Source organism: Stenella coeruleoalba (genome assembly GCF_951394435.1).
Source record: "Stenella coeruleoalba genome assembly, chromosome: 19".
NCBI classification, from domain to species: Eukaryota; Metazoa; Chordata; class Mammalia; order Artiodactyla; family Delphinidae; genus Stenella; species Stenella coeruleoalba.
In genome coordinates this window covers 516,938-530,747 of record NC_137165.1, presented here as the reverse complement: position 1 = coordinate 530,747, position 13,810 = coordinate 516,938, and positions in this window count along the sequence as shown.

Genomic DNA, 13,810 nt, shown 5'->3' with positions numbered 1-13,810 from the left:
CCCCAGACCTAAACCCTAGCCCAGTGGATACCGAGGGATGATGGTACTCTGGATTCATGACCTTGCATTTAGCAATAGTTTCTCAGATCTGACACTAAAATACAAGCAATGAAAGAAAAAACCAGATAATCTGAAGTTCCTCAAAATTACAAACGTTTGTACATCAAAAGAGGCTCTCCAGAAAGTAAAAAGACAGCCCACAGAATGGAAGAAAACATAGGCACATTATATATCTAATAAGAGACTTTATCCAGAATATATCAAGAACTTTTTACCACTCAGTAAAAGGGCAACCCAATTTTTGGAATGCACAAAGGACTCGCATGGACTGTTCTCCACACAAGGCATACAAGCGGTCCACAAGCACATGAAAAGATGTCACACATCAGTAGTCATGACGGAAATGCAAATTAAAACCACAATTTGATACCTTCCCGCACACTAGAAAGGTTATATTAAAAATAAATAAAAATAACAAATGTTGGCAACAATGTAGGGAAATGGGGACCCTTAAACTTTACTTATGGAAGTGTAAAATGGTTCAATCTATGTGTACAAAACTTTGGCATTTTCTCAAAAATATAAAAATGTAATTATCATATGTTTCAACAACTCCACTCCTAGATATATACCCAAAGAACGGATAACAGTGTTTAAATAAAAACTTATACACCAATATTCATAGAAGCACCGTTGACAAAAGCCCGAGGTAGAAACAATTAAAATGTCCACCAACAGGTAAATGGATAAGCAAAATAAGGTAGGTCCGTAAGCTGCGTTATTCTGTCATATGAAGGAATAAAGTAAAATTGTGCAGCCGCCGTGGAAAACAGTATGGCGGCTCCTCAAAAACTTAAACGTGGAATTATCGTATGATCCCTCAATTCTGCTCCAGGGTATACACCCAAAATATTAGAAAGCAAGGACTGGAACAGATATCTGTACCCCATATTCATAGCAACATTACTCACAATAGCCAAAAGGTGGAAGCAACACAAGTGTCCTTCAACAGATGAATGCATAAGTACAGGGTAGTATATACGCAACGGCATATGATTCAACCTTTAAAACTAAGGTAATTCTCACACATGCTACAATGTGGATGAACCCTGAAGTCATTATGCTAAGTGAAACCAGCCAGACACGAAAAGGACAAACATTCTATGATTCCACTGTATGAGGTACCCAGATAAGTCAAATTCAAAGACAAAGTAGACAAAGGTTGCCAGGGCTTGAGGGGAATAAGTATTTAATGGTTACAGTTTCACTTGGGGAAAATGAAAAAGTCCTGGCGATGGGTGGTGAGGATGTGTTTACAGCAATGTGAATGTATTTACTGCTATAGAAGTGTATACTTAAAATGACTTCAATGATAAATGTTATGTGTTTTCAATCACAATGAAAACAATGATACATGTTACAATATGGATAAACACTGAAAACATCCTAAGTGAAAGAAGCCATACAGGAAAATGCACGAGATCATACTCATCTTGTACACTTTCAATCCATGAAGGTTTTTAAAATGAGGGAAAGCCCAGTGATGGTTCCAGAAAAAGAAACCTGGATTAGAATGGAAAAAGACATTTCCACAAAGTTGGGGCAGCTGGTGAAAGCTGAAGTGGTCCTGTGGATAGGATTATAATGTGGAAACCATCATGATCCCTCCTTTGGGGGTTATGTCCTGGTTCCCTGGGAGACTGGCCCTGTGTTGGCTAAAACACACTGCAGTATTTGGTGTGAATGTAGAACACTTTGTACTGCTATTTAAACTTTAAATTTGAAATTTACTAGAAAATACATTTCAATACAACCATGTGAGTAACATTACAGAAAATCAGAGATGACATCAAACATTGCTAGAGAGGCCAAGACTTACCCAGACCAAATTCAACCAAAGTGGTGTTGCTAATCACTGTGTCCACATGGTATTAAGAGGCACTGTGGGAAGATAATATTAAGATTCACTAGGTCTTGGGTGCTGTAGATGACCTGGGTGTAGAGGAAAATAGTGGGATTTCTCAATTCTAGGTTTCTACATAAAACCACCAAAAAAAACTGTCAGAACTAAAAAAATGAATTCAGTAAAACTGCAGGATCATTTGTGAATCTATACACTAATGACGAACTATCAGAAAAAGGAATTAAGAAAACAATTCCATTTATAATCTCATCCCCCAAAAAACTAGGAATAAATTCAACCAAGGACTTGAAAGACCTGCACACTGAAAACTAAGACATTGATGAAAGAAACTGAACAGACACAAATCAATGGAAAGATATCCCGTGCGCATGGGTGAAAATACTGTGAAAATGTCCATGCTACCCAAAGCAATGTACACACACACGCAACCACTACCAAAATTTCAGTGACATTTCATAGAAACAGGACAGATGATCTTAACATTTGTGTTGTAGCCACCAAGGACCCAGAAGAGCCAAAGCGACCCTGAGGAAGGAGAACACGCTAGAGGCAACTCGCTCCCTGACTCCACACTACATTACGAAGCTACAGTCCCAAAATAGTGTGGAATTGGCACAAGAACAGGCACACGGAGCAGAGCCCAGAAATAAACCTATAGATATGTGGTCAGTTCATTCACAAGAAAGGAGCCAAGAACATACACCAGGGAAAGGACAGTCCCCTCAATGAACGAAGCTGGGAAAACCAGACACCACTCACCAAAGAACAACACTGCACTCTGTCTACACCACACACAAAAGGGGCCAAAAACCCAGTTTTGCACATCAAGCCCTTCCTCTCCTGGGTCCTCTGAAGACAGACACCCTCAGCGGTCAGCAACGTACAGGAACCTTCTCCCCACTTTTCCTCACATTTTCCCTCAGCGGCATCACCTCCTGGCAGGTCCTGAGGAGACCAGGCTCCTGTCAGCATGAACTGGAGCCCACAGTGTCCCAAAGCTGAAGCCCCAGTGGGTCCTGAGGAGACCCGGCTTCTGTTAGTGTGGACTCGACCCCAGCTTGTCCCGAAGCTCGGCCATCAGTGTGGACTCAGCCCCGCGTGTTCCAGAAGCCAAAGCCCCAGCAGGTCCTGAGCAGACAGGGCTCCTCTCAGCATGAACATGAACAGCATGATCTGAACAGACATCCCGCCAAAAAAGATACAGATAGTAAAAGTCATACAGAAACAAGCTCAGCATCATATACCATTAGGGAATTAGATTAAAATCATGAGATATCACAGCACACCTATTAGGACTGCTAAGCTCCAAAACTATGACAATACCAATTGCTAGAGGGTGAGGAACAACAGGAACTCTCCCTCATAGCTGGGGGGATGCATGTGCGGCCACTTTGTAAGACAATTTGGCAGATTTTCCAAAGCTAAACAAGTCTCATGTTGGGATCCAACAATCACACTTCCAGTATTTAGGCAACTGGTTGGAAAATCTATGTCCAAATGCAAACAAGGATGCAATTATGAAGAGCAGCACTTCCATAATGGCTAAAACCTTGAAGAACTCAGGATATCCTTCAAAAGATGAATGCATAAGCAAATTGGGGTACATCCATGTCAAGGCGAGTAGAATATGCCACCCCGAAATACGTCTCTCTGGCATAAGGATTATTGGTCTGCTTAAAAAAAAAAGAAAAAAGGCTTCTCTGGTGGCTCAGTGGTTAAGAGTCCGCCTGCCAATGCAGAGAATGCGGGTTCGAGCCCTGGTCCTGGAAGATCCCACACGCCGCAGAGCAACTAAGCCTGTGCACCACAACTACTGAGCCTGCACTCTAGAGCCCGCGGGCCACAACTACTGAAGCCCGCTTGCCTAGAGCCTGTGCTCCACGACAAGAAAAACCACCACAATGAGAAGCCCACGCACCGCAATGAAGAGTAACCCCTGCTCACCACAACCAGAGAAAAGCCTGCACGCAGCAACGAAGACCCAATACAGCCAAAAATAAAATAAATTTATTTTTAAAAAATCTCAGAAAACTGAGATTGCCGTTTTATGAGGGACATTTACAATAGAGAAATCTCCACTTATAAGGGTATGTCTCTCTTTGCACCAAACATAGAAGGATAATAAAATCTTAAATAACTCTTTTCAGTGGAGAAGTCCTGACTTTAATGTGCAAACAGTCATACCCTTGTTTACTGTGCTTTGCATGATAACCTGCCATAACTGGCCTTCCCCCCTTCCCCAGCATCTTACTGCTGTTTTTAGCTGAAAACGGTATTTAAGGGGATGGTTTTGGCCATTTCAGGGAGTGATTCAGTTTTCCGTGGCATCCCCCCTGTATTCAGAAGGTATACATGTTATTAAACTTCTGCTTTTCTCCTGGTAATCTGTCTTTTATTACAGGGGCAGGGGGCCTCAATCAAGAACCTAGAAAAGTAGAGGGAAAATTGTTTTTCCTCCCATACACGTGCAGTGGAATCCTACTCAGCAGAAAGGAATGCACCATCAACCTATGGAAAGACATGGATAAACCTTCAGTATATACTGCCAAGTGAAAAGACTCCGGTCTGCGGAGGCTGCACACAGTATGACCCCATTGATGACATTCCGGGAAAGGCAAAGCTACATAGATGATAAGCAGATCATGGGGTGGGGGTTTGAAGTAGTCCATGTGATACTCTAGGGTGGATACCTGTCACTATGCATCTGTCTAAGCCCACAGATGCGTATAGCCCAAGGGGCCAATCATAATCTATTCAAATTTAGTTATTTAGGATGTAGGAGTGTTGCAGGATGGACCGCATAATATCACAGAATCTAAGTGTATTAGAAATACATGGAGACAACTCACTGTAGGGGCTGGGATAAAAGCTGCTGACCTAAGTTACCTTTGGAAATGAATGGAATCTGCAGACTAAGGGCAAAATGGACCGTATATAAACAGTGGGCATTATCCTACGAAGTTCTTTCCAGGGTGTAGAAGCTAACAATTCTGAAACCTCTGCACATGTAACACATTCTAATTAACAAGCTGGGAACACCACTTCCAGAAGGGATGTGCTGCCCTAGTAGCCAGAACTGGGAATGGAGACATGCTGCCCAACAAGGAAATTATAATCTATTGAAATTTACTTACTTCAGATATGGGAGTGTCAAAGACTGGCATGTGGAATGTAACAAACAATCTAACTGATTTAGAAAAGTATGAAAACAACTCACGGTTGGTGGTAGGACAAAATGGGCTGACCTAAGTTAACTTTGGCAACGAGAGGACTCTGTAGGCCAAAGGCAAAATATGCCGTATATACACAGTGGACTCTGTAAGTTCTTTCCCATGGGGAGTAGTAGCTAACAGTACTGACACTACTATGTCAGTAATCGGATGGAACAAGCACTCCATTTATTTATTTTTAGGTTCACTTTTCTATTGATTTTTTTTACATCTTTATTAGAGTATAATTGCTTTACAATGGTGTGTTAGTTTCTGCTTTATAACAAAGTGAATCAGTTATACATATACATATGTTCCCATATCTCTTCCCTCTTGTGTCTCCCTCCCTCTCCCACCCCTCCAGGCGGTCACAAAGCACCGAGCTGATCTCCCTGTGCTATGCGGCTGCTTCCCACTAGCTATCTACCTTACATTTGGTAGTGTATATATGTCCATGCCTCTCTCTCGCCTTGTCACAGCTTACCCTTCCCCCTCCCCAAACCTCAAGTCCATTCTCTAGTAGGTCTGTGTCTTTATTCCTGTCTTACCCCTAGGTCCTTCATGACATTTTTTTTCTTAAATTCCATATCTATGTGTTAGCATACGGTATTTGTCTTTCTCTTTCTGACTTACTTCACTCTGTATGACAGACTCTAGGTCTATCCACCTCATTACAAATAGCTCAATTTTGTTTCCTTTTATGGCTGAGTAATATTCCATTGTATACATGTGCCATGACAAACGGTGGAAACCAGGTTTCTTACCACTGGAGTGAGAAGTCGCAAACAAAGGAAGGTTGCAATATCCATGTCATAACAGATCAGGTTGGAGACATCAGTATAAACTCTCTTTAGCCTAACAGAGATACACATAGTTCCACACGGAAATCTTTATAATTATGCGTATATGCATAGGCTGGGATACATGCATATATTTCCACGCACTGTCAGCTGAGCATATTTAGCTCCCACGTGTAAGTCTTTAATACCATTCTCTAATAAAAGGAACAAGGGCTCTTTGAAGAAAGGGCTGATGCTAGGACTGAGACAGTAAATATACGAAACAGGATAATCTTAAAATATCAGAAAGTAAAGAAGCACCAACAATTTAAAAAACCCACAAAAGAAAAATTACGTAAAATGGAAACAGGAGCACATGGAAGACGCTCTCAACAGCCAAAGCAAGAATGAACTAAGCAGTCTAATAATGTAGAGCTGGATTATGACCAAAAGTTTACAATAAATATTCACGTGTCCAAACTGGTAAAAAAATAAGTGACAGAGTTTTTGATGAATGGTGTTAAATAGAAATCTCCTCTGCAGAAAGCTTCTAAACAATGTATAGAGCCACTCAGCTGTCCATCAGGATGTGACGCTCACCCGTCTCTCCTCAAGTGTGGCTTCTGCATTATGACTGCCTCCTACATAAGACACACAGGATGGACATGGGAAAGAAGTAGCCTCACTGTGGGAAAACTTGACACGCGTTACCTCAGCCTGGTGACCAAAGTTAAGAATATAAGTGAGAAGTTCCCTTAAGAGCCTGTTCTCTTGATATACAGTGAAGAAGAGTCACTTTACCTCTGTGATCTGCTTTCTCAAAGTCAAGTCTAATTACAACAGAATCAACAAGCAAATCCCAGCGCCTGGCAGTCTATACAATACCTGAGCAGTCCTCCTCCACACTGTCAAGGTCATGGAAACAAGGAGAGTCTGAGCAACTGTCAGAGCCCAGAGGAGACTAAACAGACATGATGACCCCATGTCCTACGAGACCCTGGAACAAGGAAAGGTATAACACAGGGAACATGAATAGAGACCTCAGTTAATAATAAAGTATCAATATTTGTTCATTATTTGTGATGATTCTGTAGAAAATTAGACTGGAAAAATTAAAAGTCAAATAAGAGAAACCTATTGTAACAAACTGGAAATCTAGAGGAAATGGGTGATTTCTTTGTAAAAACACATTACCAAAATGGACCCTAAATTAAGGAAAATACATAAAGACTAATTAACCACTGAGGAACCTCTTCCCCTACTGGTTATCCTATCACTTCTCCAGAGTTTTCCTCTCCCGGGACAGGGAAGGAACAGGGACAGAGATGTTTGGCAGCTCCCTTAGTATATGACCCCACCCAGTGTCTTCATCTCCCCCAGCCATGCCTACCCAGTTAGGACACCTGAGGATGGACAAGGGATTATTGATTCAGGTGTTTCAACTAGGACTTTTCTTATTCTCAGAGAATGGACACACTTACTGAAGTAAAATAAATTAGTATTTATTGTAAGGGTAGAAATAATTTAATACTTGCAAGTGGCAAGTTGAAGAATGAGTTTGGACCTGGCAGGTCCAGTGTCTCACACTGTCTCTGTGTGACCTTATTTCTTTCCAAACCTTTGTCCTGCTCAGTGCCTTTGGGAGACCCCATTCACAGGCACAGGCCCCTCTCTCACTGCCCTTGGGCCAACGGCAATTCTAGGCTGACAACCACTCACCATCCTTTTTCCAAGAAAATTTTCTCTTTTCTTGGGTTCTAAGAAAAGTCATGGTTTTGAATACCTTTGGCCTGGCTGGGGTTTAACTCTCATCCTTGACCCATCACCAGAAGATGGAAAATGGAACTGGCTAGATGTGGGTTGTAAACCCATCTTCGAGCTGGGGGGAACATGGGCTCATCCTTCTGGAACTATCTGGACTGGAAGCAGGTGAGATGTAATTCCCAAAGGAAAACTGAGGCACTAGGCTTGGACATGAGAGTAGATGCTGGCTGGGAGAAAGCAGCAGGTTCTTTGTCAATGACGGCTCACTGCACAGCACAGAATCTGACACAAGAGGAAGAAAGGGGTTCTCTTAGGGTCAGGGGCTGCAGCGACTCATCCAGTGCTCCTACTGTCCTTCCAAGACTGCAAGAAGTTCTTTCACTTGCTGAAAAGGCAGGATCATTTTTGTTGGTAAACTCAAGTCTCCTGTATTGTGCATCAGGCCCTCACATCTCAGAGGATGGCCCAAGACAGCCCATGTGCCCTCAGAAGACACACAGACCTCATTCCTGCCCCTGAGAGGTGGGAGCCCTTGAGCTATGCCGTCTCCCTGGCCATATTAACTACCCATCCCTGAAAAGCAATACTGCTCCTTTTCCAGTTTCTTCTCTCTCCTTTTCTAAGGGAAGAAAGCAAATGCTAGGGTGGTAAGGAAACTCTTGTGCAATGAAGTAACGGGAGGCTCGAGAATTATTCCATGCCATGGAACCCATAGTTGGCAGGCTTTCCAGAGGCCACGTGGATGCATATGGCTCTCCAGGACAATGGCAGTGGCAGTGTAAACCTCACACTGGGAGGTCCAGTTGCTTCCATATCTTTGATTCTTAATGAATATGAATGTCAAAATTTCTAACAACTAGTTCTAAATTGTTACCCACACTTGTTATTGGCAGACTTTACTTGACTAGTCATTATGTCGCAATATTTCATTGTGGTTTTTAACTTGTATTTCCCTGATGATGGGGGAAGTTGAACACCTTTACTGGTTTATTGGTTCTTTGAGTTTTCTCTTCTGTGAAAAGTCTGTCAAGTCTTTTGCCCATTTTTCTATTGGGTAGATTCTGTCTGAGTTGATTTTCAGAAATACTTTATTATACTCTGGGTACCAGTTTTGTGCCATGCAACTCTATTACAAATATATCATCTTCCATTGTGGGTGTTTTAATTCTCACTTCCTTTGTGGCTCATGAAGATCATCATCTTTTTATATTTATTAAGCATTTGGACATTCTCTTGTGAGAAGGGTTCAACTCTTTTGGTACAGTTTTTTATGTGTTGTGGAATTTGCAAGAGATTACTGATTTGTAGGAGTTCTTTTTAACATATCATGGGTATAAGTTCTTTGTCAGAGAAATATACTATATGTTTTTTTTCTGCCCATGGGTTGCTTTTAGACACTATTATGATTGTCTTGATGAACATAAATTCTTAATAAAACTCCATTATAATTAAAAAAAATTTTCTAACACCTAAAAGGACAAAGGATTGCAAGGCATGGTGTGCTGTATGGTTGTTGTGTCAGGGACACACTCAAATATTTAGAGGGTTATTACCTCTCTTGGCAGGCTACGAGGCTGTGCAGGCTGTGAGGGGAGGCCCTTTTCTCAACCACATGGATGTTGGTAGCTGAAACATCTCAAAGGAGTGTCTACACTGCCCGGGTAGCTGTTCCATTACTCAGCAGCATGGTCAGCCACTAATTGTCCATGGGGTCTTGACAGGGCCCAGGCCGAACTGAGCTAGAGGACCACAGATGCCTGCCTGAATGGTCAGAGGTCAAGGACTGTCCTGTATGAGACTTGATTGTCTATTGCTACCCACTCGGATGGGACAAAGGATGCCTGCAGCCCCAGGAGGGCCCCAGCAGCCCTCAATAGCCAGGGGGCTAGCAGGTTGCTACACCCAGTCCTGCATTAATCCACAGATGTCCACTGAATGCCCTCCTGTCTGGGCACTCTGCTGGAACTGGGGCTGCCCAGGCAGAGCAGGGCCAACACCACCTTTCCCAGATGGGAGGGCAGGAAGGAATCATGCATGACTCCAGACACCCTCCACAACCCGTGACTGACATCGAATTCGATGTGAAACACTCAGAGAGAGTACAGAAATTTCATTCTCCTCTCAGAGCCCAGGACTGGGGCATAGAAAGACAGTGGTCCAGCTCACCTCCCTGACTCATGTGTGACCCTGGGCAAATCCTATCCATCCTGGAGACCTCAGAGAAGACAAAGGAAGGGCAATGGGGGCCAGTTATGTTTAAACCTAACCCTAACCCTAAGGAACCCTAACCTCTAACCCTAACATCCCAACCCAAGACCCCTAGACCCTCTACCCTGACTCCCAATCCCTGACCCCTGACCCTTAAACCCTGACCTGACTCAAACCCCAGACCTAAACCCTAGCCCAGTGGATACCGAGGGATGATGGTACTCTGGAATAAACCAAGGGATTCATGACCTTGCATTTAGCAATAGTTTCTCAGATCTGACACTAAAACACAAGCAATGAAAGAAAAAAAAAACAGATAATCTGGAGTTCCTCAAAATTACAAACGTTTGTACATCAAAAGAGGCTCTCCAGAAAGTAAAAAGACAGCCCACAGAATGGAAGAAAACATAGGCACATTATATATCTAATAAGAGACTTTATCCAGAATATATCAAGAACTTTTTACCACTCAGTAAAAGGGCAACCCAATTTTTGGAATGCACAAAGGACTCGCATAGACTGTTCTCCACACAAGGCATACAAGCGGTCAACAAGCACATGAAAAGATGTCACACATCAGTAGTCGTGATGGAAATGCAAATTAAAACCACAATGTGATACCTTCACACACACTAGAAAGGTTATATTAAAAATAAATAAAAATAACAAATGTTGGCAACAATGTAGGGAAATGGGGACCCTTAAACTTTACTTATGGAAATGTAAAATGGTGCAATCTATGTGTACAAAACTTTGGCATTTTCTCAAAAATATAAAAATGTAATTATCATATGTTTCAACAACTCCACTCCTAGATATATACCCAAAGAGCGGGTAAAAGTGTTCAAATAAAAACGTATACACCGATATTCATAGCAGCACTGTTCACAATAACACAAGGTAGAAACAATTAAAATGTCCACCAACGGGTGAATGGATAAGCAAAATAAGGTAGATCCGTAAGCTGCCTTATTGTGTCATATGAAGGAATAAAGTAAAATTGTGCAGCCGCTGTGGAAAACAGTATGGCGGCTCCTCAAAAACTTAAACGTGGAATTAACATATGATCCCTGAATTCTGCTCCAGGGTATACACCCAAAATATTAGAAAGCAAGGACTGGAACAGATATCTGTACCCCATATTCATAGCAACATTACTCACAATAGCCAAAAGGTGGAAGCAACACAAGTGTCCTTCAACAGATGAATGCATAAGTACAGGGTAGTATATACGCAACGGCATATGTTTCAACATTTAAAACTAAGGGAATTCTCACACATGCTACAACGTGGATGAACCCTGAAGTCATTATGCTAAGTGAAACCAGCCAGACACGAAAAGGACAAACATTCTATGATTCCACTAGTATGAGGTACCCAGATAAGTCAAATTCAAAGACAAAGTAGACAAAGTTGCCAGGGGTTGAGGGGAATAAGTGTTTAATGGTTATAGTTTCACTTGAGGAAAATGAAAAAGTCCTGGAGATGGGTGGTGAGGATGTTTTTACAACAATGTGAATGTATTTACTGCTATAGAAGTGTATACTTAAAATGGCTTAAATGATAAATGTTATGTGTTTTCAATCACAATGAAAACAATGATACATGTTACAATATGGATAAACACTGAAAACATCCTAAGTGAAAGAAGCCATACGGGAAAATGCACGAGATCATACTCATCTTGTACACTTTCAATCCATGAAGGTTTTTAAAATGAGGGAAAGCCCAGTGATGGTTCCAGAAAAAGAAACCTGGATTAGAATGGAAAAAGACATTTCCACAAAGTTGGGGCAGCTGGTGAAAGCTGAAGTGGTCCTGTGGATAGGATTATAATGTGGAAACCATAATGATGCCTCCTTTGGGGGTTATGTCCTGGTTCCCTGGGAGACTGGCCCTGTGTTGGCTAAAACACACTGCAGTATTTGGTGTGAATGTAGAAAACTTTGTACTGCTATATAAAGTGTAAACATCTGAAATTTACTAGAAAATACCTTTCAATACAACCATGTCAGTAACATTACAGAAAATCAGAGATGACATCAAACATTGCTAGAGAGGCCAAGACTTACCCAGACCAAATTCAACCAAGGTGGTGATGCTAATCACTGTGTCCACATGGTATTGGGAGGCACTGTGGGAAGATAATATTAGGAGCCACTAGGTCTTGGGTGCTGTAGATGACCTGGGTGTAGAGGAAAACAGTGGGATTTCTGAATTCTAGGTTTCTACATAAAACCACCAAAAAAACTGTCAGAACTAAAAAAATGAATTCAGTAAAACTGCAGGATCTTTTGTGAATCTATACACTAATGATGAACTATCAGAAAGAGGAATTAAGAAAACAATTCCATTTATAATCTCAACCCCCAAAAAACTAGGAATAAATTCAACCAAGGACTTGAAAGACCTGCACACTGAAAACTAAGACATTGATGAAAGAAACTGAACAGACACAAATCAATGGAAAGATATCCCGTGCGCATGGGTGAAAATACTGTGAAAATGTCCATGCTACCCAAAGCAATGTACACACACACGCAACCACTACCAAAATTTCAGTGACATTTCATAGAAACAGGACAGATGATCTTAACATTTGTGTTGTAGCCACCAAGGACCCAGAAGAGCCAAAGCGACCCTGAGGAAGGAGAACAGGCTGGAGGCATCTCGCTCCCTGACTCCACACTACATTAGGAAGCTACAGTCCCAAAATAGTGTGGAATTGGCAGAAAAACAGGCACACGGAGCAGAGAGCCCAGAAATAAACCTACAGGTATGTGGTCAGTTCATTCACAAGAAAGGAACCAAGAACACACACCAGGAAAAGGACAGTCCCCTCAATGAACGATGCTGGGAAAACCAGACGCCACTCACCAAAGAACAACACTGCACTCTGTCTACACCACACACAAAAGGGGCCAAAAACCCAGTTTTCCACATCAAGCCCTTCCTCTCCTGGGTCCTCTGAAGACCGACACCCTCAGCGGTCAGCAACATACAGGAACCTTCTCCCCACTTTTCCTCACATTTTCCCTCAGCGGCATCACCTCCCGGCAGGTCCTGAGGAGACCAGGCTCCTGTCAGCATGAACTGGACCCCACAGTGTCCCAAAGCTGAAGCCCCAGTGGGTCCTGAGGAGACCCGGCTTCTGTTAGTGTGGACTTGACCCCAGCTTGTCCCGAAGCTCGGCCATCAGCGTGGACTCAGCCCCACGTGTTCCAGAAGCCAAAGCCCCAGCAGGTCCTGAGGAGACAGGGCTCCTCTCAGCATGAACATGAACAGCATGATCTGAACAGACATCCCGCCAAAAAAGATACAGACAGTAAAAGTCATACAGAAACAAGCTCAGCATCATATACCATTAGGGAATTAGATTAAAATCATGAGCTATCACAGCACACCTATTAGGACTGCTGAGCTCCAAAACTATGACAATACCAATTGCTAGAGGGTGAGGAACAACAGGAACTCTCCCTCATAGCTGGGGGGATGCATGTGCAGCCCCTTTGTAAGACAATTTGGCAGATTTTCCAAAGCTAAACAAGTCTCATGTTGGGATCCAACAATCACACTTCCAGTATTTAGGCAACTGGTTGGAAAATCTATGTCCAAATGCAAACAAGGATGCAATTATGAAGAGCAGCACTTCCATAATGGCTAAAACCTTGAAGAACTCAGGATATCCTTCAAAAGATAAATGCATAAGCAAATTGGGGTACATCCATGTCAAGGCGAGTAGAATATGCCACCCCGAAATACGTCTCTCTGGCATAAGGATTATTGGTCTGCTTAAAAAAAAAAGAAAAAAGGCTTCTCTGGTGGCTCAGTGGTTAAGAGTCCGCCTGCCAATGCAGAGAATGCGGGTTCGAGCCCTGGTCCTGGAAGATCCCACACGCTGCAGAGCAACTAAGCCTGTGCACCAC